The sequence below is a fragment of the Thalassophryne amazonica genome, chromosome 4 (genome assembly GCF_902500255.1).
Source record: "Thalassophryne amazonica chromosome 4, fThaAma1.1, whole genome shotgun sequence".
NCBI classification, from domain to species: domain Eukaryota; kingdom Metazoa; phylum Chordata; class Actinopteri; order Batrachoidiformes; family Batrachoididae; genus Thalassophryne; species Thalassophryne amazonica.
Window position 1 is genome coordinate 101,338,738 of NC_047106.1, and position 26,748 is coordinate 101,365,485.

A 26,748-nucleotide genomic window follows, 5' to 3' on the forward strand; every position below is an offset into this window, starting at 1 on the left:
CAGTTCTCCTCGCACGTCTGGAGGAGCTTCTGCCGGGAACTGGGGGCCACGGTGAGTCTCTCATCCGGGTATCATCCCCAGACCAACGGGCAAGCAAAACGGGCCAATCAGGAGATGGAGCAGGCCCTGCGTTGCATGACAGCCGCGCACCCGGCGGCCTGGAGTACCCATCTGGCCTGGATCGAGTATGCCCATAACAGCCAGGTGTCGTCAGCCACCGGCCTCTCCCCTTTCGAGGTATGTCTGGGGTACCAACCTCCTCTGTTTCCGGTGGTTGAGGGAGAGGTCGGTGTGCCCTCGGTCCAGGCCCACCTACGGAAGTGCCGTCGGGTGTGGCGTGCCGCCCGTTCTGCCTTGCTGAGGGCCCGGATGAGGACGAAGGCCCATGCAGACCGTCGGCGGACCCCGGCCCCTACGTACCGGCCAGGGCAGGCAGTGTGGTTGTCTACTAAGGACATTCCCCTTCAAGTGGACTCCCCTAAGCTGCAGGACCGATATATCGGTCCGTTTAAAATCATCAAGGTACTCAGTCCAGCCGCAGTGAGGCTTCAGCTTCCGGCCTCACTGCGGATCCATCCCGTTTCCACGTGTCTCGGATCAAGCCCCATCACACCTCACCCCTCTGTACTCCGGGTCCGGCACCACCTCCTGCCCGGATCATCGATGGCGAGCCGGCTTGGACTGTGCGCCGGCTCTTAGACGTCCGTAGGATGGGCCGGGGCTTCCAGTATTTGGTGGACTGGGAGGGGTACGGACCTGAAGAACGCTCCTGGGTGAAGAGGAGCTTCATCCTGGACCCGGCCCTCCTGGCCGATTTCTACCGCCGCCACCCGGACAAGCCTGGTCGGGCGCCAGGAGGCGCCCGTTGAGGGGGGGGTCCTGTTGTGTGGGCCGCTGAAGAGGAGGTACTGCTGGCCCACCACCACCAGAGGGCACCCTGCCTGGAGTGCGGGCTCCAGGCACCAGAGGGCGCTGCCGCCTCACAGGAGTAGCCGGGGTGACAGCTGACACTCATCACCTATGACAGCTGTCACCACTCATCTGATCAGCATCGGTATATCAGCAAGACGTCATCTCCACCTCTTTGCCGAGATATCGCTTTACCAGGAAGGTAACGTTCTCAGCTGGCTGTGAGATTTTTTTCGACAGTAACCTTTTGTGACTTTTTGTGTATCGTATAGCAGACTCTTTTTCCAACAAGAGGTGGAGTTGGTTTTCCTGCCGTGTGGATTGCTGGGTGCATACGCGCCCACATTTAATTGTTTTTTTGTTCCTCGCCAGCAGTACCAGGTCCGACACGCGGAGGCAGTGGCCACCTGGGAGTTCGGGACTTGGCGGCTCCAGTATTCCCGGGGTCTGGTGGCGGAGGAAATCGTGTGGTTCCGGTTCTGCTTTGGACAGACGTCTTCTATCTTCGAGCCTGCCCACACGACACCTTTTGTGATTTGACCTTTTGTCTATTGTTGTAATCTGTTGTGTTTGTTGTGCCCTTTCACAACAGTAAAGTGTTGTTATTTGACTTCCTCCATTGTCCGTTCATTTGCGCCCCCTGTTGTGGGTCCGTGTACCTACACTTTCCCAACACAACCCACTCATCCACATCATCTACACCCTAATGACTAAGGATAATGATCCGTTTATTTCTGCCCAGGAGCTCTGTCTACATACATTTAATTATAATAACTCTGCTAACCACCCCTTCAAATCTGAAAATGATCCTGATACCTTTTTCAGTGAGAATATTGTGAGACAGTGCAAATATTTTACAGAAGAACAATTCAAAAATTATAAAATCAATGATGAAAATTTTTCAGTTATACATTTCAACAGCAGAAGTCTTTCTCGTAATCTGTCCACTATTAATGATTGTTTGAAAACATCCAAAAAACGTTTTTCAGTTATTGCAATTTCAGAAACATGGTTAAATGAGGATAATAAAGATCTGGTATATCTTGATGGTTATGAATTGTTCCTGGTTAATAGGCAGACGAGAAGGGGCGGAGGCGTTGCATTGTTTGTAAGGTCAGATTATAACTGTAAACTCATTAACAACATGTCATTTACAGTGGACTGTTGGGAAAGTGTCAGTACACGGACCCACAACAGGGGGAGCAAATGAACGGACAATGGAGAAAGTCAAATAACAAGGCTTTACTGTTGTGAATGTGCACAACGAATACAACCAATCATGGAAATGGACAACAGTCAATTCACAAAAGTGTCGTGTGGGCAGGCTCGAAGATAGGAGACGCCTCTCCAAGGTAAGACCGGAACCACACGGCTTCCTCCGCCACAGGACCCCGGGAATACTGGAGCCGCCAAGTCCCGAACTCCCAGGTGGCCACTGCCTCCGCGTGTCGGACCTGGTACTGCTCGCGAGGAACAAAGAACAGTTAGATGGGGGCGCGTTTGCACCCAAGACTCCGAACAGCAGGGAAGTTACCTCCACCTCTCGTTGGAACAGTAATCCACAATCTAAGCACTAATCCAAAAGGATACACTCCGTCAGCTTTGATACGTTACCTTTCAGGTAGAAACGATATCTCGGCAATGAGGTGGAGATGCTGTCCTGCTGATATACCCCACTGATGATTGCTGTCAGCTGTCTCAGGTGATGGGTGACAGCTGTCACCTTGGCTGCTCCTGTGAGGTGGCGGCGCCCTCTGGTGCCTGGAGCCCGCACTCCAGGCAGGGCGCCCACTGGTGGTGGTGGGCCAGCAGTACCTCCTCTTCAGCGGCCCACACAACAGTGGACAACATCATGGAATGTGTTACCATAGAAATGACATCTATAAACTCCAAAAACATAGTTGTTAGTTGCATTTACAGAGCTCCTGGGACAAATATTGACACCTTTGAAGACATTATCTTAGGAATGTACAACAAAATCAACAGAAATAAGCATTTATTTGTCTGTGGAGATTTCAATATAGATTTTTTAAACCCTCACAATCATCCACAAATTACCTCATTTATAAACACCTTGTACTGTTTAGGACTGTTTCCAACCATCATTCATCCTAGCAGAATAACTATGGACTCAACAACTCTCATTGACAATATTTTAACTAACGTTATATCCGGTAATCTTAGTGGGGGACTACTGGTCAGTGATATCAGTGATCACTTGCCAGTTTTCTCAGTCTTTGCATTGGAGGGTTGTTGTAAGTATTGAAGCAATATCAAATTCATGAGTAGAAAAGTAACACCTGAAACAATTGATAATTTAAGGGAGGATTTATCAAGTCAGAATTGGTCAGATGTTTTTGTTGATGATGTTGACAGGTCATATGATGCTTTCATTTCCATTTTTTCCAGTTTGTATAATAAACACTGTCCATTTGTTGACAAAATATATAGAAATCAATATAGCAACAAACCATGGATAACTAAGGGACTTCAGAGGGCATGTAAAAAGAAAAACGTACTATATAAACAATTCATAAAACTACGAACTAGGGAAGCTGAAAGTAAGTATAAAACATATAAGAATAAGTTAATCAATATCATGAGACTCAGTAAAAAAACATATTATAATGAGTTACTTGTCAAAAATAGAAATAACATCAAAAACACATGGAACATATTAAATGAAATAGTAAAAAAGAATAGAGTAACTAGAGATTATCCTTCATTTTTTCAGAGTAACAACTACATCACGATTGATAACGACGAGTCTATTGCTGAACACTTTAATGAATACTTCGTTAATGTGGGTAAAAATCTTGCCAGTAAGATTGACTCATCAACTAATAACTTCTGGGTAAATAATTCAACGTTTAACAAATCTGTTTCAATGTTCATTGGTGGTACTCATGAAAGGGAAATACTTGATCTGGTTCATGGTTCAAAAAGTAAGAAATCGACTGATTTTAATAATTTGGATATGGCTTTATTAAAAAAAGTTATTGATTGTATAGTAAAACCGTTCAATTATATTTGCAATATGTCACTAAGTACTGGTAAATTTCCTTCTCAAATGAAAATAGCCAAAGTAATTCCTCTGTTTAAAACTGGTGACAAACACACATTTTCTAATTATAGACCTATATCACTCCTGCCACAATTTTCCAAAATTTTGGAAAAAATATTTGCTAAAAGATTAAATGATTATTTACTGAAGCATAACATCATTTGTGAAGAACAATATGGATTCAGAAGGTCTCGAACTACATCACATGCTTTGATGGACTTTGTGGAAAGTATAGCAACTGCAATTGATAATAAACAATACACAATAGGTGTTTTTTTTTATTTACAGAAAGCGTTTGACACAATTAACCATGGAATACTATTAAGTAAACTGCAGAAATATGGAATCAGAGGTCTGGCATATGAATGGATAGCTAGTTATTTACAAGGCAGATTTCAGTATGTTCAATTCAATAATACAAATTCTGAACTCAGGGATGTCACATGTGGGGTGCCGCAGGGCTCAGTGCTGGGTCCTTTGTTGTTTATAATCTATATAAATGATATAAGTTGGGTGTCGAGTTCACTGAGATGTGTCCTTTTTGCGGATGATACAACTGTGTTCTGTAGCGGTGAAAATCTTGAACAGCTTCTGGACATAGTGGAGAAAGAACTGGAAAAATTTAAGGTTTGGTTTGACGCTAATAAGTTGTCACTCAACCTTGGGAAAAAATAAATGTATTATATTTGGAAATAAACAGGCACCCAAATGTAAAAATTTAACTATAAACAATAAGGAAATTGAGTTAGTAACAGAGAATAAATTTTTAGGTGTTATAATTGATAATAAACTTAGCTGGAAACCACATATAAATTATGTGAAATCAAAATTGTCAAAAACTATAGCCATTTTGTATAAAGCCAAAGACCTACTGCCGCAAGAAGGGTTACTTACTTTATATCATTCTCTGATGGTACCATATATGACATATTGTGTTGAGTCATGGGGAAACACTTACAAATCAAATACCAATCCAATATTCCTTTTGCAAAAACGAGCCATACGAATCATCTGCAATAAACAATATCGTGAACCAACTCATTCTCTATTTGTGTCTTTAAATTTATTAAAATTCATTGATTTTGTCGATTACATTACAATTCAAACTTTATTTCGAGCGAAAAACCAAGCCTTACCGAGACATGTCCAGAGTCTGTTCCGATTGAGGGAATCCAGATATAGTTTAAGAGGTTGTGCAATTTTTATGAAACCACCAGTAAGAACAAATGTAAAGGGTTTTTGTGTGTCTGTGGTTGGGGTGAGGAAATGGAACAAATGTTCAACAGAGGTTAGAATGAGTAGTACCTTAGTGAGATTTAAGAAACTACTCAAAAAGAACATTATGTCTAAGTATCATAAAGAAGCAAATATAATTTGATTTATATGGAATGTTCAATTTATAAGTGGGACTTATTGTATATTTGAATGTGTGGGTATGTATATGCGTATGTAGATATATAGATATGGGTAGGTGTATATGTATATAAGTGACTGTGTATATGTATGTATATATTTATGTTTGTAAAGTATATACGTATGTATATAGGTATATGTGGCACAGCCCAAGCAGAGGGTCACCCCCAAGAGCCTGGTCTGCTTGAGGTTTCTTCCTTATAGGGAGTTTTTTCCTCACCACAGTTGCCTAGTGCTTGCTCTGGGGGTTGGTAAGGTTAGTCCTTACTGGCGTAAAGTGCCTTGATTCGACTTTCTTATGATCTGGTACTATATAAATCTAATTATAAGTGAATAGTATATTGATGTGTATGTCTGTGTGTCGACATGTAGTAGTGAATTTATATTTATGTAAATATGACTGATTAGAATTGTTGGACTTGTACTAGCAGGGGTGGGCGCTAATAAGCTTTGCTTCAGCCCACACCCTTTCGGACTCACTTGTTTTGTCTGTGTTTGTTTGTGGAATTGTTCATTTTTTTCTATTTGAATATTTTGTGTGCCGAATTAAAAAACTTTGTCACTTTGTCACTTAATAGGGCAATTTAGGTTATATTTATCATTAAATTTATAAATTTTGAGCAAGTCGCCATTTTTATCCAACAAATGAACAGCAAAACAGGTGTCCCATTGGGAAATCTCACATATCAACGCCCCCCCAGCCCACGCTAAAAAAACAAACTTTTTCTGTCACTGAAATGTATTATTGTATAGATTATTAATGTATAGATTATTTTTCCTTTGGAGGTGTGTTTATCATTTTTTTTTTTTTTTGCGGTTATATTTTGTTCTAATAAAATTTATTAAAAAAAAAAAAAACGTGTCTGTCCGCACGCAGCTGTGCATTTGGTGTTTCGCAGCACCCTGCTCAGAGTGCCGCTCTCATTGGACCGACATCTCTCCTGTTTTGGCATTGTGGGATAGCTCGCGCCCGCAGATTGAGCTCGCCGGACTACTTTGTCCACCCTGCTCAGTAGAGGTGGGCGATACTGGGAATTTTGGTATTGATCCGATACCAAGTAAATACAGGCCCAGTATCGCCGATATTGATACCGATACGTTATAATACTTTATCACAATCAACATTTTTGTTTAAAAAAATATCACTCAACACACTTAAAATCTCCTGAGGTAGAGGGCTGACAAACCACAATACAAGGGTGTGCTGCTCCTTGTGTGATGCAGCACTGCTCTTACAGACAAAGAGTAGATTTTGATGAATCTGTGTGCACAGCAGTCAGTGCGTGCGGGAGAGGAAAAGAGCTTGTGTGTCGATCTTTTTACACGAGGATTGTTCAATATCAATACCAGCATTGGTATTGATATTAGGATCGATCCGCCGACCTCTACTCCTCAGCGTGCTGCTCTCGTTCGAGCAACAACTCCCAGATAGATCTCTTTCAGTGCAGCTTCTTGTTCTGACTTTAACACAAACTTAACACCCAAGTCTTTCATCGCCAACTGTAAATGGTAATCAAAACATTCCAATCGTATCTTTCTGAACTATTGGGCATGTTTACAATGCTCATAAACTTTTAAGTTTCTTAAATATTTATTATGGCCTCTCTTAAAACTTCAGTTCTCTTCAGAATTTTATTACTGGTAAATTTTAGAACAGCAATATATCACAATTATCTGGGAACTACTTTTTGCGCAGGAATTAATCAAGCACGTCGGCCACAGGCGCGTACGAACACAGAATCCCCAGAAACTGGAAAGTTGTTCGGCCAAAACGAGAGCGTTCACTTTTAGCTTGTCATAAGCTAAGCTAGTGGCGTTCGTGAGAGTGTGGTTTCGCAGTTGTGAAATCTCGCGCCGTCTGGCGGTCCGTAACTCACGCGAGAGGTCGTTTCAGCAGAGTTCCGGTTTAGGGCACAATGTAAACACACCTCCTGAAGCGTGGACAACAAGACAACATCGGGGCACAGCAGAAGTTTATCAGATCCTACACCTCCTCTAAATAACCTTCTCAACTTGAGAGAACGTGTCATCATCATAATCGCTCGTGAACGTCCACTGTTATACAGCGGAACTCTGCTGGCACCGCGGTGCATTCTGGAACGTGTAGGCGGCCGCCAGAGGGATTGTGGGAAACTACGAAACACTGAATGCACAGAACGCCCGTCGAGTTAGCGAAGAAAGCTCATGTATGTTTTGTCTACATAAAAATACAGCAGTAAATGTCTTTTCAATGTAAAATTGTAAAGTTTCGCATGTACACACTCTCTAAAGCAGAATATTGTTAGATGACAAAAGCACCGTCGAGTTGAGGTACCCCACTGAAGAAATCCCACGTGAGTTTTGTCTTTACATAAAAGTACAGTAATAAATAGATTTTCAATTTAAAATTGTGAAGATCTGCATGTGCACTCCATCTTTAAAGCAGAACTAGCGTGTTGTGTGGATCCACGGGCTGTATTTTGGATAGTGTTTATAAGATAGGTAGCTGACAATTTTTCAGACGTAGTAATTAATTGCTCACAGCTTCTATAATGAGTTGGAATGGCGTGAGTACGGAATGTTAGCCCTCAATAATTTTTTTGAAGAACTCAACCCTTTCATTTTCTTTTAAGAGCCAGTTTTCCTAAGAGTCAGGCAGGTATCTATTAGAGGGTGAGTCATGAACCCTTCAGATTTGTTCCAACTTTTTATGGGTAAATAAACGTTGGAAAGGAACAGAAATTACGTTTTTCTGTCCTTGATAGGATTTGCTTTTTTTTAGGGAGTCCTGGAAATTTGGGGTCAAAATGGCAAAATCACAAAATGTAGGTTTTCAAATGGTCATATTTCCGTGCGCCCTGAGTGAGCCAAATTGATTTTCATTAGTGTCAGTGTATTGGGTATGGACTCTCCAAAAACCTGAAAATTTTGGCAGCTGACTCAGGGCGCAGCCCACAGGTGGTGCTGTAAATCGCTATTTTTTGTTATTGTGCACATTTTCACAGGGGCGGTGTGGCCTGCACCCTTCATCAGCCAAGGTCTTTTATGCATATAATGATAGATTAGGACCTCTTACTTTGATTTATCACATATCATTAAAAGGGAGTTTTTCCTTCCCACTGTCGCCAAGTGCTTGCTCATAGGGGGTCGTTTTGACTGTTGGGGTTTTTCTGTAATTATTGTATGGCTTTTGCCTTGCAATATAAAGCACCTTGGGGCAACTGTTGTTGTGATTTGGCGCTATATAAATAAAATTGATTGATTGATTTCTGTGAAAAGTTTGGCGGCTGACTTTGGGCGCACAAGTATAGGGGCAGTTTTTGTCGCCAAAATGCGAAATTACCACTTTTTCGCAAAGCGATTTCTCCATGCACCGTAAGTCAAAAGTGATAAAATATGGCTCATATTGTCACTCAGTATCTGTAGTTTCAGTGGTAAAGAGAGTTTTGTGGCCGGTTGAAAGGTCAATGCATACAAACAAGCTGCCCTTCACGCTGACAAAAAGACCCTGTTTTTGAAGCAACACAACAGCTTAAAGGTATGTAAACAGTTCAAAAGTCAGTATTTTTATTTATTTTTCATGCATTTGTTTTGTTTGTGAACAATACAGATGATCTGTTATTTGCATTAATGGTTTCTCAATATAATACAGCGCTAAATTGTGACTATTATTTTTTTTATTCATTTTTGTGCGTTTGCTTTGTGTTTGTGATCCTGGGAATGTGCAGTTTGTTTGACTTGACGTTTGAACTTACTTACCCTGCATCCCCCTGTTGTGCTTAAATTCGAAACTGGCTTATTTCCAAGTGTTGTGAGGCCAGACTTGCCAAGATGGGAAGTTTGAACTGGTGAGTCTTCCAGTAGACAAGAATGTCTGAAGGTTGGGGCTCCAGAGATTCACTGAGAAAGCAGGATTTTCTAAAGGTGCACTGACATGTACATGTCTTTGATTCACGCACTTGCACAACCTGTGTCGTGCAGGAGAGTAAACATGTCTTTGACAGGTGCAGACTGAACATGAGAGGGGTGCTAGCGCATGCAATTATGCAAAGAGAATTTGGAAATGTAAAAAAAATCCTTCGCTACATGGTGCGATCTGCTCTCCAACACGAAGTGCAGCTTGTCAAGTGGAGTAAAGAAGGAAGAAATGAACAGAGCAAGTTGTTGCGTCAGCGGATTGCATCAGAGCACACCTCGTCTGAACGATTATAACAAGATGTTAAATCTATCATAAGCATACTTTAATAGCTGCAGACGAGAAGGAAAGAAATGCAACTGTTTTACCAAGTCATGACAATGTAAATATGACAAATAATTACCTTTTAAGATGGCTCCAAATGCTTTCTCCAGCTCATTCAGCGCACGCGTGCAAACCGCGCTGCTGGAGCGGTCCTCTATTCAGAAAGCGATTAGAGACATTTTCAACAGACAACTTGCAGAGAAAATGATTAATGCACTAAGAAATAATTATTTTATATATGCAGCGTCCAGCATAGAGCTCGTGGCAGGTGGTGGAACAAAGCACGGCATCCAGCTGAGAGCACAGGAATCATCACGACGACGTGCATGCAAATGCATGAATCAAAGTCATGCAAATGTCAGTGCACCTTAAAGAAATTCTGTTTGTGCATGTCTGCCCATTGTTTTGGCTATTGATAAGGAAATTTTCCATCAATTGGATTGTTCTGCAACAGGTCTTGATGTTAATGAATGTAAAGCCTGGGTCCCACCGAATAATAAGCCATGAATAATGAGCCATGCATTGGTCTGTCAGCGATTATTTGAAGAATGACCCACGTTTTTATCAATCACGTATCAGCTACTAAGGTGCCTCTATGTACCCTGCATGTGCCACGTAGCAGCCTCGGGTGAGCCTCATTAAAGCCTCGAATGGCTCGCAGGTTTTCATGCTGAAGATCCGGAAGGTGTGTTTCCTGCCAATAGATCACATCCTGTTTTTCACGCTTCATTTTAGCTTTGACTTTACTTTGTTTAATGTGATTATGCAGACCGTTTATTAGTGTTGTAAAATTCTATTTTTGTTTATTTGTTCTCCCAGAAAAAAAACACACACAATCACCAAAAATCACAAACACTCGATGGCTCAAAGAAAAAAATTAAATGTCAGTATAAACAGTAAGGAACAAGAAGAACAAATGTGAACACACCAAAACAGTGACCTCCATTTGTGACGTGAAATATTCACTTCTAAGTTGCAAGGGGAGTCCCTGGAGACCCTTGCAGCGTGTGTCCAAGTCTCGTCTCAGCGTGCAGAGACTGAGTGCTAGAGTGTCCCAGTGAACGGGCTGTGGTTACTCACATAAGAGGAAAATTAAGGCATTCTTATAGACAACAAATCCACCGGTGGTTATGGGGGGGGATCAGTTTGCACTCTCGTGCCTGATATCCTTAAGCAGCTCATAGATGCACTTCAACCTCGTCTTCTTGTTGCGGTGCGGTGCGTGTTCCCACGCCGGTGTCGGCTGTTTCACGGTCGGCTTTGGTGCAGGGGCCGAGGTTCCCACATGGATCACTCCTCTTTCCCTAAGATCTGCGTTCTATGGTCCTCTTTCCCTTAGATCTGTGGTAGCTTTCTGTGCGTCCTTGTAGACTACCTTGTGCCCGTGCTGAGGTGGACACATAGCTACACAGGGTGAAGAGTTTGGAAACGGATTTCTTTTTCTTTCAGCGCTTTTCTTACCGGGGCATAGGCTTTTCTTTTGGTCAAAGTGTCGCTCGTATAATCATTTTCAAAGAACACGCGTCTCTCGATGTGCTTGATATCCCTCTTACTCCAGACAGACCAGAGCACTAGCTCTTTTGTCTTGAATTCAAGGAAGCAGAGTATTACCGATCTGGGGCTGGCGCCCTGAGGAGGCTTGGGCCCGAGCGAATGGTGGCATCGCTGTATTCTAAGCGCGTTGTCAGGGAGATTGAGTTCAGTTTTTATAAATCCCTCCATCAACCTTGTGATGTTGTCTCCTGCTCCTTCTAATATTCCTTGGATGCAGATGTTGTTTCTCTGTGAACGCGCATGGAGATCTGTGAGTTGAGTCTGGAGCTGCTCCTGTATTTCAAGTGTGTGGGAAAGCACTTTTTTAACTTCAGCGCTGAATTCCTCTATGTCCGAAACTCTCTGTTCGGTCTCCTTAACCCTGTTTCCCAGTGCTTCTAGGTCAGTGTTAATACCACTCAGCGTCTGATTTATCTCCTCTCTCAAGTCCAGAAGTTCTCTCTTAATTTGCCCCGTGGCTTCGCCGACTTCTCACGTCGGAACGAACCTCTCTTATTTCAGCAATGATGCTAGCTTTCATAGTCTCTGGGCTAACATGCTGGGTTAGCATGTTAGCATCCTGCTCTGTCTTTGCTCTTACACAAAGATAAAATGTCCTCTTTGGCATTCGACTGTGCATTTCCTCTCGTTCTCCTCATTATCTCCCGCATATTAATTTTGCATCTTTCTGATAGTAATTTTAAGGTAAAATAAAATGGGGGAATCAGACCCAGTGGGAGGTGGCATAGATTGCCAAAATCTCCATCACGCAGACTTCCGCCACACCGGAAGTCTGTGTGATGGAGATTATGAACATTTCAAAATTTTCTCTGCGCCCTTGCACGCGACCACCGGACTTTCTGGTAAGTCAGAACAGCTGTTTTGATTTTAGATTTCACTCCGTGCATCCATCACCTCGCTTTTTGATTGGCTGCATGTCACATTCAGCAGGCTGCATGCTCATTTGTGCTTGGAGGACACCACACACACTGTGATATCAGGCCAAGACAATCCAACATGTTGAATATCCCCGATTTGCAATCGGAGTGCTCCTGACGTCCTCGGAGCAGATCAGAGCGCTGTTAACACAACACACATGGCAAGAATATTTTATGAGGTTATCTTTAGCGTCATCACGATTGTCGTAAGGAGAATATCGGGTCAGATATCGGCCTAATTATCTTGCCGTGTGAACCAGGCATTAGTAGTGACACAACTTGTGATAAACCTGTTAGATGGCGAACAGTTAGACCAAGATACAGAGACTTGGGTGTCTTCTTTTAGCTGTTAGAAGCAAGATGCACTATATCTTGACAAATTGATAAGACTTTAAGACTCAAATCATATGGTATATTGACACAACATGCAAAATTGCTATCCTATAAAAGCAAAATATACTGTACAGGTCCCCTATATGACAACAAGTACAACCTAACCTACAGAATTACGTTCAAAATCATCACAACTCTAAACAAAGAATAAATTTACAGACACAAACACTATATATACTCAACAAAAATATAAACGCAACACTTTTGGTTTTGCTCCCATTTTGTATGAGATTAACTCAAAGATCTAAAACTTTTTCCACATACACAATATCACCATTTCCCTCAAATATTGTTCACAAACCAGTCTAAATCTGTGATAGTGAGCACTTCTCCTTTGCTGAGATAATCCATCCCACCTCACAGGTGTGCCATATCAAGATGCTGATTACACACCATGATTAGTGCACAGGTGTGCCTTAGACTGTCCACAATAAAAGACCACTCTGAAAGGTGCAGTTTTATCACACAGCACAATGCCACAGATGTCGCAAGATTTGAGGGAGCGTGCAATTGGCATGCTAACAGTAGGAATGTCAACCAGAGCTGTTGCTCGTGTATTGAATGTTCATTTCTCTACCATAAGCCATCTCCAAAGGCGTTTCAGAGAATTTGGCAGTACATCCAACCAGCCTCACAACCGCAGACCACGTGTAACCACACCAGCCCAGGACCTCCACATCCAGCATGTTCACCTCCAAGATCATCTGAGACCAGCCACTCGGACAGCTGCTGAAACAATCGGTTTGCATAACCAAAGAATTTCTGCACAAACTGTCAGAAACCGTCTCAAGGAAGCTCATCTGCATGCTCGTCGTCCTCATCGGGGTCTCGACCTGACTCCAGTTCGTCGTTGTAACCGACTTGAGTGGGCAAATGCTCACATTTGCTGGCATTTGGCACGTTGGAGAGGTGTTCTCTTCACGGATGAAACCCGGTGCACACTGTCCAGGGCAGATAGCAGACAGCGTGTGTGGTGTCGTGTGGGTGAGCGGTTTTCTGATGTCAATGTTGTGGATCGAGTGGTCCATGGTGGCGGTGGTGTTATGATATGGGCAGGCGTCTGTTATGGACGAAGAACACAGGTGCATTTTATTGATGGCATTTTGAATGCACAGAGATACCGTGACGAGATCCTGAGGCCCATTGTTGTGCCATCCAAGAACATCACCTCATGTTGCAGCAGGATAATGGACGGCCCCATGTTGCAAGGATCTGTACACAATTCTTGGAAGCTGAAAATGTCCCAGTTCTTGCATGGCCGGCATACTCACCGGACATGTCACCCATTGAGCATGTTTGGGATGCTCTGGACCGGCATATACGACAGCGTGTACCAGTTCCTGCCAATATGACTGACTGGATTTTCAGATGCTGATTGGGCAGGTGATCAGGATGTTCGACGCTCCATGACTGAAAACATCTTCCTTCTTGCTGGAGGAGCAGTGAGTTGGCTGAGCAAGAAACAAGCCACAGTCACACTTTCGACTGCAGAAACTGAGTATGTCACCCATTGAGCATGTTTGGGATGCTCTGGACCGGCGTATACGACAGCGCGTACCAGTTCCTGCCAATATCCAGCAACATCGCACAGCCATTGAAGAGGAGTGGACCAACATTCCACAGGCCACAGTTGACAACCTGATCAACTATATGCGAAGGAGATGTGTTGCACTGCATGAGGCAAATGGTGGTCACACCAGATACTGACTGGTATCCCCCGCCAATAAAACAAAACTGCACCTTTCAGAGTGGCCTTTTACTGTGGACAGTCTAAGGCACACCTGTGCACTAATCATGGTGTCTAATCAGCATCTTGGTATGGCACACCTGTGAGGTGGGATGGATTATCTCAGCAAAGGAGAAGTGCTCACTATCACAGATTTAGACTGGTTTGTGAACAATATTTGAGGGAAATGGTGATATTGTGTATGTGGAAAAAGTTTTAGATCTTTGAGTTCATCTCATACAAAATGGGAGCAAAACCAAAAGTGTTGCGTTTATATTTTTATTGAGTGTATGTAAGTCAGTGTGCAAGAAAGGATGGGGGGACAGGTTTTTTTTTTTTAACATACCTGCTGATAACATCTGTGGCAGTGAAAGATGATCCTTTGTGGGCTTGCCTGACACAGTGTTGTATTTATCTTCTTTCTTGTATATGATGCACAAGGCAGGCAGAACAGGACCAGAGGAAACCATACGCAGACACATCCTGGACCATAGGTTCTTTCTTGGAGTTTCACTTGTTGATCCTGAGGTGCTGCCAGTCACCTCCCTCTGTTTCCTGAACATCTGGATGCTCTCTTTTATTTTTCTCTGCTGAATACAAGCACTTTTTAATCAATGAATCATCTGTAGCATGTTGTATGAAGCCCAGCATCATCTGAAATATTGTCAAAGTCAATAATGTTAGTGTTTATAAGTTTCAGCTGGTCCTGCTCTCACCACTCAAACAAAGGCATCATTCAGTGTAGTTTCTGAATGTTTCCCATAATTTTGCTGAAAAATGCTGTATTTCTTCCTTTTTAACAAATGTCAGGTGCATATAGCACATTTTTTTTATTGCTTTTTAAACGTTTTTGCTGTGTTTTCCTCCTGTGAACTGCTAGAAGAATGCATCCTGGTCGCTGCCATCTTGGATGTTTTGCACTCTCTTATTGGACCAGCAGGTTGCACACGACTCAAACCGCAGAACGCATGACCACAATATTATTACAAGAAGTAAGTAGTACCAACTTCAAATACTGATTTTATAAAAACTGCAGGATTGCACATGGTTAACTTTTCCCCTCTAGCTCAGGACCAATATATCTTTGTAACTGAGTAAAAAGATTATAGTGCCCCATATGTCGGAATGGGATGAAACGATACGGCTTTCACCTTGTGGCCTACGAGTGGGAGGGGCCCCCTTGAGGGGGATTCCAATAACAGTGTCATTGCACTTTCCTGCATTGACTGTCACAGAATTTAAAGGAGTGCTTACACAGTTTATCATTGCATACAATTCATAACCAGTCGTTGCGTGGGGGCCCCAGCCCAGATTGGGGCCCGAGGCAATTGACTTGTTTGCTTGCCTTGTTGCAACGGGTCTGAGCAGAATATTGTCCTTAGATGACTATAGCAATGTGAAGATGTCAAATTAGTTTACAGTAATGACGACTGAGGAAATATACCATACGAACTGACTTAGTTCAAGCTGCTAGTAGGTCCGTTCGGCTGCTCCCTTCTTTTCACTCGGGGTCGCTACGGGATCAAGGACAGCATGCTGAATTGGCACAGGTTTTACGCTGGATGCCCTTCCAGACACAACTCCACATTAAATGGAGAAATGTGGCAGGGGTGGAGTTTGAACTGGGAACCTTCCGAACTGAAACCATGTCCACCCATCACTTGACCACCACCCCTATTATATCAATATTATATGAGCAATAAAAAATGCCAAACACAAAATGTGCTTCTTTAAACATTAGTCAGATGTTAGCACCAATAATGGCATATATGACTTTTGCTCTAATAAATTAATTAGGTGTATATACCCTATTAATGGTTAAACAACTTATTTGCTACTTGAGCAGAGGTATCTGCTCTACAACCCCTGGCAAAAATTATGGAATCACCGACCTCGGAGGATGTTCGTTCAGTTGTTTAATTTTGTAGAAAAAAAGCAGATCACAGACATGACACAAAACTAAAGTCATTTCAAATGGCAACTTCCTGGCTTTAAGAAACACTATAAGAAATCAGGAAAAAAAAATTGTGGCAGTCAGTAACAGTTACTTTTTTAGACCAAGCAGAGGGGAAAAAAATATGGAATCACTCAGTTCTGAGGAAAAAATTATCAAATCATGAAAAACAAAAGAACGCTCCAACACATCACTAGTATTTTGTTGCACCACCTCTGGCTTTTATAACAGCTTACAGTCTCTGAGGCATGGACTTAATGAGTGACAAACAGTACTCTTCATCAGTCTGGCTCCAACTTTCTCTGATTGCTGTTGCCAGATCAGCTTTGCAGGTTGGAACCTTGTCATGGACCATTTTCTTCAACTTCCACCAAAGATTTTCAATTGGATTAAGATCCGGACTATTTGCAGGCCATGACATTGACCCTATGTGTCTTTTTGCAAGGAATGTTTTCACAGTTTTTGCTCTATGGCAACATGCATTATCATCTTGAAAAATGATTTCATCATCCCCAAACAGCCTTTCAATTGATGGGATAACAAAAGTGTCCAACATATTAAGGTAAACATGTGCATTTATTGATGATGTAATGACAGCCATCTCCCCAGTGCCTTTACCTGACATGCAGCCCCATGTCATCAATGACTGTGGAAATTTACATGTTCTCTTCAGGCAGTCATCTTTATAAATCTCATTGGAAAGGCACCAAACAAAAGTTCCAGCATCACCACCTTGCCCAATGCAGATTCAAGATTCATCACTGAATATGACTTTCATCCAGTCATCCACAGTCCATGATTGCTTTTCCTTAGCCCATTGTAACCTTGTTTTTTTCTTTTTACGTGTTAATGATGGCTTTCGTTTAGCTTTTCTGTATGTAAATCCCATTTCCTTTAGGCGGTTTCTTACAGTTCGGTCACAGACGTTGACTCCAGTTTCCTTCCATTCGTTCCTCATTTGTTTTGTTGTGCATTTTTGATTTTTGAGACATATTGCTTTAAGTTTTCTGTCTTGACGCTTTGATGTCTTCCTTGGTCTACCAGTATGTTTGCCTTTAACAACCTTCCCATGTTGTTTGTATTTGGTCCAGAGTTTAGACACAGCTGACTGTGAACAACCAACATCTTTTGCAACATTGCGTGATGATTTACCGAGTTTGATAATCTTCTCCTTTGTTTCAATTGACATCTCTCGTGTTGGAGCCATGATTCATGTCAGTCCACTTGGTGCAACAGCTCTCCAAGGTGTGATCACTCCTTTTTAGATGCAGACTAACAAGCAGATCTGATTTGATGCAGGTGTTAGTTTTGGGGATGAAAAGTTACAGGGTGATTCCATAATTTATTCCTCAGAATTGAGTGAGTCGATATTTTTTTTTTTTTCCCTCTGCTTGGTCTAAAAAAGTAACCGTTACTGACTGCCACAATTATTTTTCCTGATTTCTTATAGTGTTTCTTAAAGCCAGAAAGTTGCCATTTGAAATGACTTTAGTTTTGTATCATGTCTGTGATCTGCTTTTTTTCTACAAAATTAAACAACGGAATGAACATCCTCCGAGGCTGGTGATTCCATAATTATTGCCAGGGGTTGTATGTTTCAACTCAACAGAACGATTTGCCTAATTTCCAAAGAGCAAATGTATGTATAATTATGCTCTAGTTTGGATAGCAAGCTCTAGTATGAGCATCCAGGATTTGGTTGCCACATTTTAAACACCATTGCCATTTTTTAAATCTCGCGCAGTTGCAACAGCATAAAGATGTTAAAATTGGATGTTAACTAGGGTGGTTCAAAAAATAAAAGTTGGAAATTCATTACTCTCACCCCTTCATTTTATGATGCTTTGGGGAAAAACGAAAGCCTGCCAAATATTTTTGTCATACATTAATATTTAGAGGTAGCACATCATAGCTGAAGGTTGTAAATATATCAGTTATCGCTGCCCGTGTGCCCGTGCAATAGGTTATCCATTATCCAGTATCTAATCACATCACTTATAAAGAGGATAGAAGTTAAGCACCTGAGTGTAACTAAAGTATAATTTTATATTCAATTTAAAACTATACCTGGGTTTAAATATTTCTCACAAACAACATACTTTCAAAAATGTTATTTTAGGCTACAAGCTGAAAATTTTGCTTCAGTTCACAGCTTCTTTTCTTTCAGATCTTTGGTGATGGTGAATCTAACGAGATAAATGTAAAAAGAGACACTTGCTGACTTAACATGCTTAACCATTAACTGTCAGCTACTAGAAGTAGAACATTTGTATACCTTATTGGTTCCACCGACTGAAATAAAGGGAAACAAATTGCCCTCAAATGGGCAAATACTCAAGGTATTTTTCTTCAAACACACTGATTTGAAGAAAACTGTCCATGATGCTGCTGTGACCTCTATAGACATGGCAATTCCTTTTTGGGAGAGAGCTAGAATCCCACTGAGGGCGAAGCAGCATCTGATCACAAAGTTAGAAAAGGTGTTCGGAAAATGGAAAACATTGAAAAAGACCAAGAATCGCAATACATACAAGCAGAAGAAAGATGAAACAGTGTTTTGTGAATCTTTGGAGGACTTGTTTGACATGGCACATCAGGATGTCCTAACAATGATAAAGTTTGAAGATGACAGACAGTTCCTACTTGCTCAGCGAGAGAAAGGTAGAAGGGGATGCATGGCAGGCATAGATAAAATACAAACTGCCAAAGAACAAAGAGCAGAAAAAAGGAAAGCTGCAGATGCAAAATACAAAGAGAAACTGGAGGAGCCTGGACCATCTAATGTCTCACTACCTGACACTGTCTCCAGCCAGAGTGAAGAGAACACAGAAAGTCCAGATCAAGAATTTGTTATGCCAGTGCCACAAAAAGCCAGTAAAATTAAAACTGTTGTAACACCAGGACTTGCAGCAGCATTGGATAGGACCAAAACAACAGACAGAAGTGCCACCTATATTCTGACTGAAACGGCAGCAAGTCTTGGTCATGATGCAAGCAACTTAAATATCATTATCATGTAAAGGATGTTCTCTTATGTTACACAGCTGTATAATTGGTTCTTGTGCTGATTTATACCTTTTTGAATATTAAGTACTGCAAGGCATAAAGAATATTATTGTTTGGAGCTAGATCAAAATATATGTGGAAATATATAAAGCATAGACTTATTTAAATTTATCAATAATGAAACAGTATTTCATCAATAAAATGAAAATGCAATGTTTGATTGTTACAAAATCTTCGCTACCCCAGTATGTAGGTATTGTAGGAGCATGATACATGTACAAGAAGAACTGCATCTCACAATTCATGTTTTAGTGTTAACTATTTTATGGGATATGAAAAGATTTGATTTTCCAATGTATTGCCATAATTTCTGTCCTGACATATCAATATTAAACTGACAGAAATCATTTGGAAATATCTGGAAATGACCATACTATATGACAAAGTTATTGCGAGCAAAATCTTTAAGGGCTGTGTGCTACCAGTAAAAATTATTAGTTTTATGAAATTGTACATGATGTGTTTTTATGTTAGGTACAACAAATTTAGAGGGCGAGACTTGAAGTTTTTTGAAAAAAAAATTTTTTGATCATTTTTATGGACCACCCTAATGTTAACATTCAGTGCTTGTGCCCTCATTTTAAACTTGGTATCACAATTAAGTTGATTTTTTTATTTAGCATATATTTCACCCGGCAAAACATAATTAATGTTTTTTTTTATTGACAATGTTGACCTGATATGTTGTCCAGTTGTGTTAAAATAACCATAATTTTATCTTATTTTACAGTTATGATGGTGTGCGCTCATTCAACTCATCAGAAGCTAGTGATCATTACTCATACGTTTTGCCCACCTGTTTAGATTTTGTATTTACCACTAGGGTTGAGGCGGATACTCGTTTCAGATGAGTATCCGGTACGAATAAAGCATTTTTAACAAGCACGAGCATGATACGAGTAAAACTCGTCAATATCTGTGCTCGTGCTCAAGGAAAATCCTGATTGGGTAACTGACTGTCTTCATGCTCTGTGATTGGCCAGTCACACACAGCGCTGCCCATCCCTGCACAGACACATCTCTCTGCAGCCTCACACACACACAGACACGGACTGATCTTTCTCTCTGTGCTTGGCTTGACTCTACCTCACGTTGTTCTTTCAGTACTCCTTAGGTTTTGTATAATATTTAAAGTTACTTGGTGAACGTTTTTGTTACATACGCAGTGCATTTGACAAGACAGCTGAAAATGGCTCATGTTGTCGCTCACCGCCTCCACTCCGGTCGTTTTTTTTTTTCCTCCCCCGTTTATTTGCTCTTAGTTTGGCTGGTGATATAAACTAAGTTGGAAAACTTTGCTCGTACTGAACGCGGTGCTTTTGAGAAGAATCCAGTGAACAAGGCTGACATATTATTTCCCTGTTTGCCATCACTGGATGTTTGCATGAATCACCAAGTTCACAAAATCATTAAAAAATAAACAGTCTTAGAACAACCTCTCTCTCTCTCTCTCTCCCTCTCACTCAGTCACACACACATGCACACAGACACACACATTGTTTAACTTTGTGTGGAAAAAAAATACCAAGATCATTAGGTAGTAAAAATAAATAAATAAATGATTGGGGGAAAAAGTCACAGTTAGATCATAAAATATAATATAAAAGAAGAAAAAGAAAATAGAAAGTTGTGTTGAATATGACAACTCTAGTTCATACATACTTAGTAGTTCATAATTTCCTACAACAGTGAATGTCAATTCTGAAGCACAACAGTGAATGTCAATTCTGAAGCTGTTATGTTATTCATTCATACACTTAAGAATATCCATGTTCTGAGTTAAAAAAAAAAAACTTGTTCTGTAAATAGTTCCTTTACTGTTGTGATTAAAAACATTGAATCTCAATTCTGAGGCTGCTCTGTAAATATTCATTCATACACTTAAGAATATTCAAGTTCTGAGTTCATAAAAAACTTGTTTTGCAAATAGTTCTCTTACTTTTGTGATCAAAATCATTGATTTGAATCTCAATTTTGAGGCTGCTCTGTAAATAGTTCCTTTACTATTGTGATCAAAAACATTGAATCTCAATTCTGAGGCTGCTCTGTAAATAGCTTTCAAGTAAACAATAAATATAACAACTTCTGATCAATCCATAGCCCCACCCAGTCTGAGTACAGATACAGATAATTTAGATGGTTGAACAGATACAGATAGTGGTGTATTCCCTCATCCCTATTTACCACCAAAGTATATAGTGTAAAGTAAACTCTGTGTCCTGTCTTTGCCAGCCCAGTGCCATATTGTCTTGTCTCCTGTGCCAAGCTCTCCAGCGATTCTTGTGTTTTGGGCCCCACCTTTGTGTCTGACCTGCACTTGCTCACCCGACCTACGCTTTTTGCCTGATTCTTACTGGATTGCCTGGTTAGTTACTTTATTGCACCCTTTTTTGTGTTCGACAGTCAGGTTATTTATGTCCACAATGAAATGTGCATATATTTTACAATTGCAGTTGTTATGGAGAAGAGATATGAAGATATTTTCAACTACATCTCTCTGGGAAAATACCCAGAAGGGTATTCCAAATCTAAAAAATTAGGTCTAAAAAGATATGCTCGAAAATTTACTGTAACAGGTATGTATCTTTCCAGTGTTCCATTCTCGTGTGTGTCTATACGAGGTCTATTAGAAAAGTATCTGACCTTATTATTTTTTTCAAAAACCATATGGATTTGAATCACGTGTGATTATATCAGACATGCTTGAACCCTCGTGGGCATGCGAGAGTTTTTCACGCCTGTCGGTTACGTCATTCGCCTGTGGGCAGTCTTTGAGTGAGGAGTGGCCCACCCTCTCGTCGTTTTTTCATTGTTTAGGAATGGCTCAGAGACTGCTGCTTTGTTTGATCAAATTTTTTTCAAAACTGTAAGGCACAACTGAGTGGACACCATTCGATAAATTCAGCTAATAAATTCAGGTAAAAATTTTAACGGCTGATGAGAGATTTTGGTCTGGTAGTGTCGCCGTAAGGACGGCCCACGGCGCCTGACGGCGATCTGCGCTTCGAGGCGGCAGCGTCTCACCGTTTCAAGTTGAAAACTTGCACATTTCAGGTTCTGTTGACCCAGGAAGTCGTCAGAGAACAGAGAACTTTCAGAAGAAGTCGGCATGAGGAGTTTATTCGGACATTCCATTGTTAACGGACATTTTGTAATGAAAGAACGTGCGGGTAGATTCGCATGTCGGGCCGGACCCGACCACGGGGGGTCGCGACAGGAAAAACACCTCCGTTGGAACATGCCCAAGCTGTTAAACAATTTCTCAGTTACTCACTTGTTGAAAGCCATCAAAAGCCGCCTGAATTTTACAAATGGTTTTCAACACGGAGGTGTTTTTCCTGTCGCGGCGCACACAGATTTGCCGAGTCGTCACAGAAACGACTCGGCGAATTTGCGCGCACGTCTTTCATTAAAAAATGTCCTTAAACAGTGGAATGTCCACATAAAGTCCTCATGCCGGCCTCTTCTGAATCTTCTCTGTTCTGTCACGACGTCCTGGGTGAATTAAGCCTTAAATTAGGAAATTAATTAGGACGACGGCGCCTGGAAGCGCTGCACGACGTCCCGCTGTGTGGGAAGTCCTTACACCGACAGAAGCACCCCATAATCTCTCATCAGCCGTTAAACTTTTCACCGAAAACCAGCTTAATTTCTCGAATAGTGTCCACTCGGATATTCCTCACAGGTCCAGAAAAAATTTTGATAAAGCAACGCGCGCCATCTCGAGCAGCGTGTGAAACAAAGGAATTCAGCCGAGAGGGCGGGACCATATCTCACTCAAGGCCTGCCCACAGGGAAATGACGTCACCGACACGCGTGAAAAAACTCACTCATGCGCACGAGGGTTCAAGCATGATTGGTGTAATCGCACGTCATTCAAATCCATATAGTTAAAAAAAATAAATAAAAGGGTTGGTTTATTATCTAATAGACCTCGTGTGTGTGTGTATATATATATATATATATATATATATATATATATATATTACACTCAACAAAAATATAAACGCAACACTTTTGGTTTTGCTCCCATTTTGTATGAGATGAACTCAAAGATCTAAAACTTTTTCCACATACACAATATCACCATTTCCCTCAAATATTGTTCACAAACCAGTCTAAATCTGTGATAGTGAGCACTTCTCCTTTGCTGAGATAATCCATCCCACCTCACAGGTGTGCCATATCAAGATGCTTATTAGACACCATGATTAGTGCACAGGTGTGCCTTAGACTGTCCACAATAAAAGGCCACTCTGAAAGGTGCAGTTTTGTTTTATTGGGGGGGGATACCAGTCAGTATCTGGTGTGACCACCATTTGCCTCATGCAGTGCAACACATCTCCTTCGCATAGAGTTGATCAGGTTGTCAATTGTGGCCTGTGGAATGTTGGTCCACTCCTCTTCAATGGCTGTGCGAAGTTGCTGGATATTTCATTTTATTTTTTTTTCCCATTTATTTCATTTATTTCATTCATTTAAAAGAAAATAAAAAACAGAAAAGCAGAATCAACAAAACACCACAATCCACTGAATGAAAAGGAGCAGTTTAGAAGAACAAGTCTTATATACTCTGCCCCCTTTTTTACAATACAATCTCACAAAGCGTCATCAATCGACACACGAATAATTACATTTCTATGATTTTGTCACATGCCACCAACGTATTTCCTAATTTTAACCATTATTTATAAGATTACACCCCTAACAGATTACATTTTAAACTTCAAACATTCTAAACATTATTAAGAGCTTACATTTTAGCTTTGTCACAGTCCACTGACCTATTTCATAGTTTCATACTTTTGAAATACATCAAGTTTAATACGTTTTTTAAATAATTTAAGCGACCTTGATTCTTTGATTTCTTTGCTGAGGTTGTTCCATAATTTTACACCATTGACTGCAATACTCCGTTCCTTTATCTTGGTTCTGTATCTTGGTTTCTTAAAGACTTCTATGCCCTTCAAATTATAACTACTTACTCTTTTTTCAAACATATTTTGAATGTTTATTGGTAAGGTATTGTTATTCGCTTGGTACATTGTTTGTAATAATTTCAAATGAACTAAATCATGAAATTTAAGTACCCTATACTTAACAAACAATGGATTAGATGGATCTCTAAATCGACTGTTGCTAATCACTTTTAAAGCTCTTTTCTTCAAAATAAATAAAGGTTGTATATAAGTTATACATGTTGATCCCCAGATTTCTACACAATAAGTCAAATATTGAACAATCAATGAATTGTACAATGTTAATAATCCATAATTATTTAATGAATATTTAACTTTATGCAAAACAGCAATGGCTTTCGCTATCTTTCCTTTTATGTAGTTTATATGTGACTTCCATGCAAAATCCTCATCAATCATAACTCCTAGAAATTTCGTTTCTTTTACCCTTTGAATGTCCATTCCATCTATTTTTATTGACACCTCATTTTTTTACTCTGTCATTAAACAATATGAAGTTTGTTTTATTAAGATTAAGTGACAATCTGTTTGTATCAAACCAGTATTTAACTTTTTCCAACTCTGTATTTATCACCTGTACTACTTCCTGTATATCTGATCCAGAGTAAAATAATGTATCGTCAGCAAATAAAATGCTACCAAGTACCTTTGACACATTCACAAAATCATTAATATACAAAATGAACAGTTTAGGTCCAAGTACCGATCCTTGTGGTACTCCACACATAATATTACACAATTCTGATTAGTATCATTTATCTGAACAAACTGTTTTCTATTTTCTAAGTAGCTTTTTACCCATTGATGTGCAATCCCTCTTGTTCCATAACTTATGAAGCAATCTTGAATGATCGATAACATCAAAAGCTTTTTTCAAATCAATAAAAACACTTACAAAATAATCCTTATTATCTATTGCTGTTGATATTTTCTCTGTTAATTCCATAATTGCCATAGCTGTCGAATGTTTTGTTCTAAATCCATACTGAGCATTCTTTAAAATATGATGTTTCTCAATGAATTTATCCAGCCTTGTCACAAAAACCTTTTCCATAATTTTAGAAAACTGTGGAAGCAATGACACTGGCCTGTAATTTGAAACGTTATGTTTGTCTCCATTTTTATATAATGGGACTACCTTTGCAATTTTCATTTTTTTCTGGAAAAGTTCCTGTTGACAGAGACAGATTACAAAGTAAGTGAATGGTTCAATAACAGTTTCTATTATACTTTTTACAGTCATCATGTCTAAATCTTCATAGTCAGTTGATCTTTTGGTTACACAGTTTTTTACAATATTCCTTATTTCATCTTTTTCCACATTGTCAAGGAAAATACTATTGACCGTATTTACAATAGTATTTAATTTATCTTCTGCTATTGGTTTATTTCCCACCAGATTTGATCCCACCTTCGAAAAATAATCATTAAACTCATTTACAGCTTCTTTTATGTCATATATCTCTTTATTTTCCTTGACAAGGTAGTTCGGAAAAGTTGATTTCACTCCATCACTTTCCATCACCCTTTTTATAATTCCCCATGTTGCCCTCATATTATCTTTACTCTTATTCAATTGTTCACTATAATAATCTTTTTTTTTTGTTTCCTAATTATTGTCAATAGTTTATTTTTATATTTTTTGTATCTGTATTCTGTTTCCTTTGTTTGCATTTTTAAAAAGCACCTGTATAAATAGTTTTTCTTTACACAAGCGTTTTTTTATTCCCTTGGTCAGCCATGGTTTATCTACTCTTTTCTTACTAGTTTTTTATTAATTTACAATTTTTATTATATGATTTCATCAATATTTTCATAAATGAACTATATGCTACATTAACATCACCGACATAAACCTCTTCCCAATTTTGATTATTAAGGTCATAATTTAATGCCTCTAAGACTTTTAATGACTTATCTCTTTTAAAGTTTATATCAGTTTTTTAATGCCTATTTTTATATTTAAATATTGAAAAAACTGGTAAATGATCACTGAGATCTGTCATCAATATCCCATTCTTAATAATTTCATCTGTTCTATTTGTGAATATATTATCAATTACAGTTGCACTTTGTGATTTAATTCTGGTTGGTTTTGTTATCAAAGGGAATAAGCCCAAGCTGTTCATTGAATTCACAAAATCATTTACTCTTTGGCAAGTGGAACTTTCCACATTAACATTAAAGTCTCCACACATAAAGAGTGTTTTATTTTTGATTTGATGGAATAATTCTATTATTTTATCTGTAAATTTCACAACACAAGAATCTGGTGCTGTGTATACACAACTGATTAGAATATTTTTAGATGTTTCCTGTACAATTTCCACTGTTAAAATTTCTATAACATCATCTATAATTGTCATTTCTTCTACAATTTTGCAAGTCAGATCTGTTTTTATGTACAAAGCAATGCCTCCGCCTTTTTTTCTCTTCTATTTACAAAATATAACTCATATCCCTCCATTTGAACATCAGCCATAAGGTCATTTTTAAGCCAAGATTCTGTGATTGCAACAATGCTAAATCTATTTTTAAACTGGTTTAAATAATC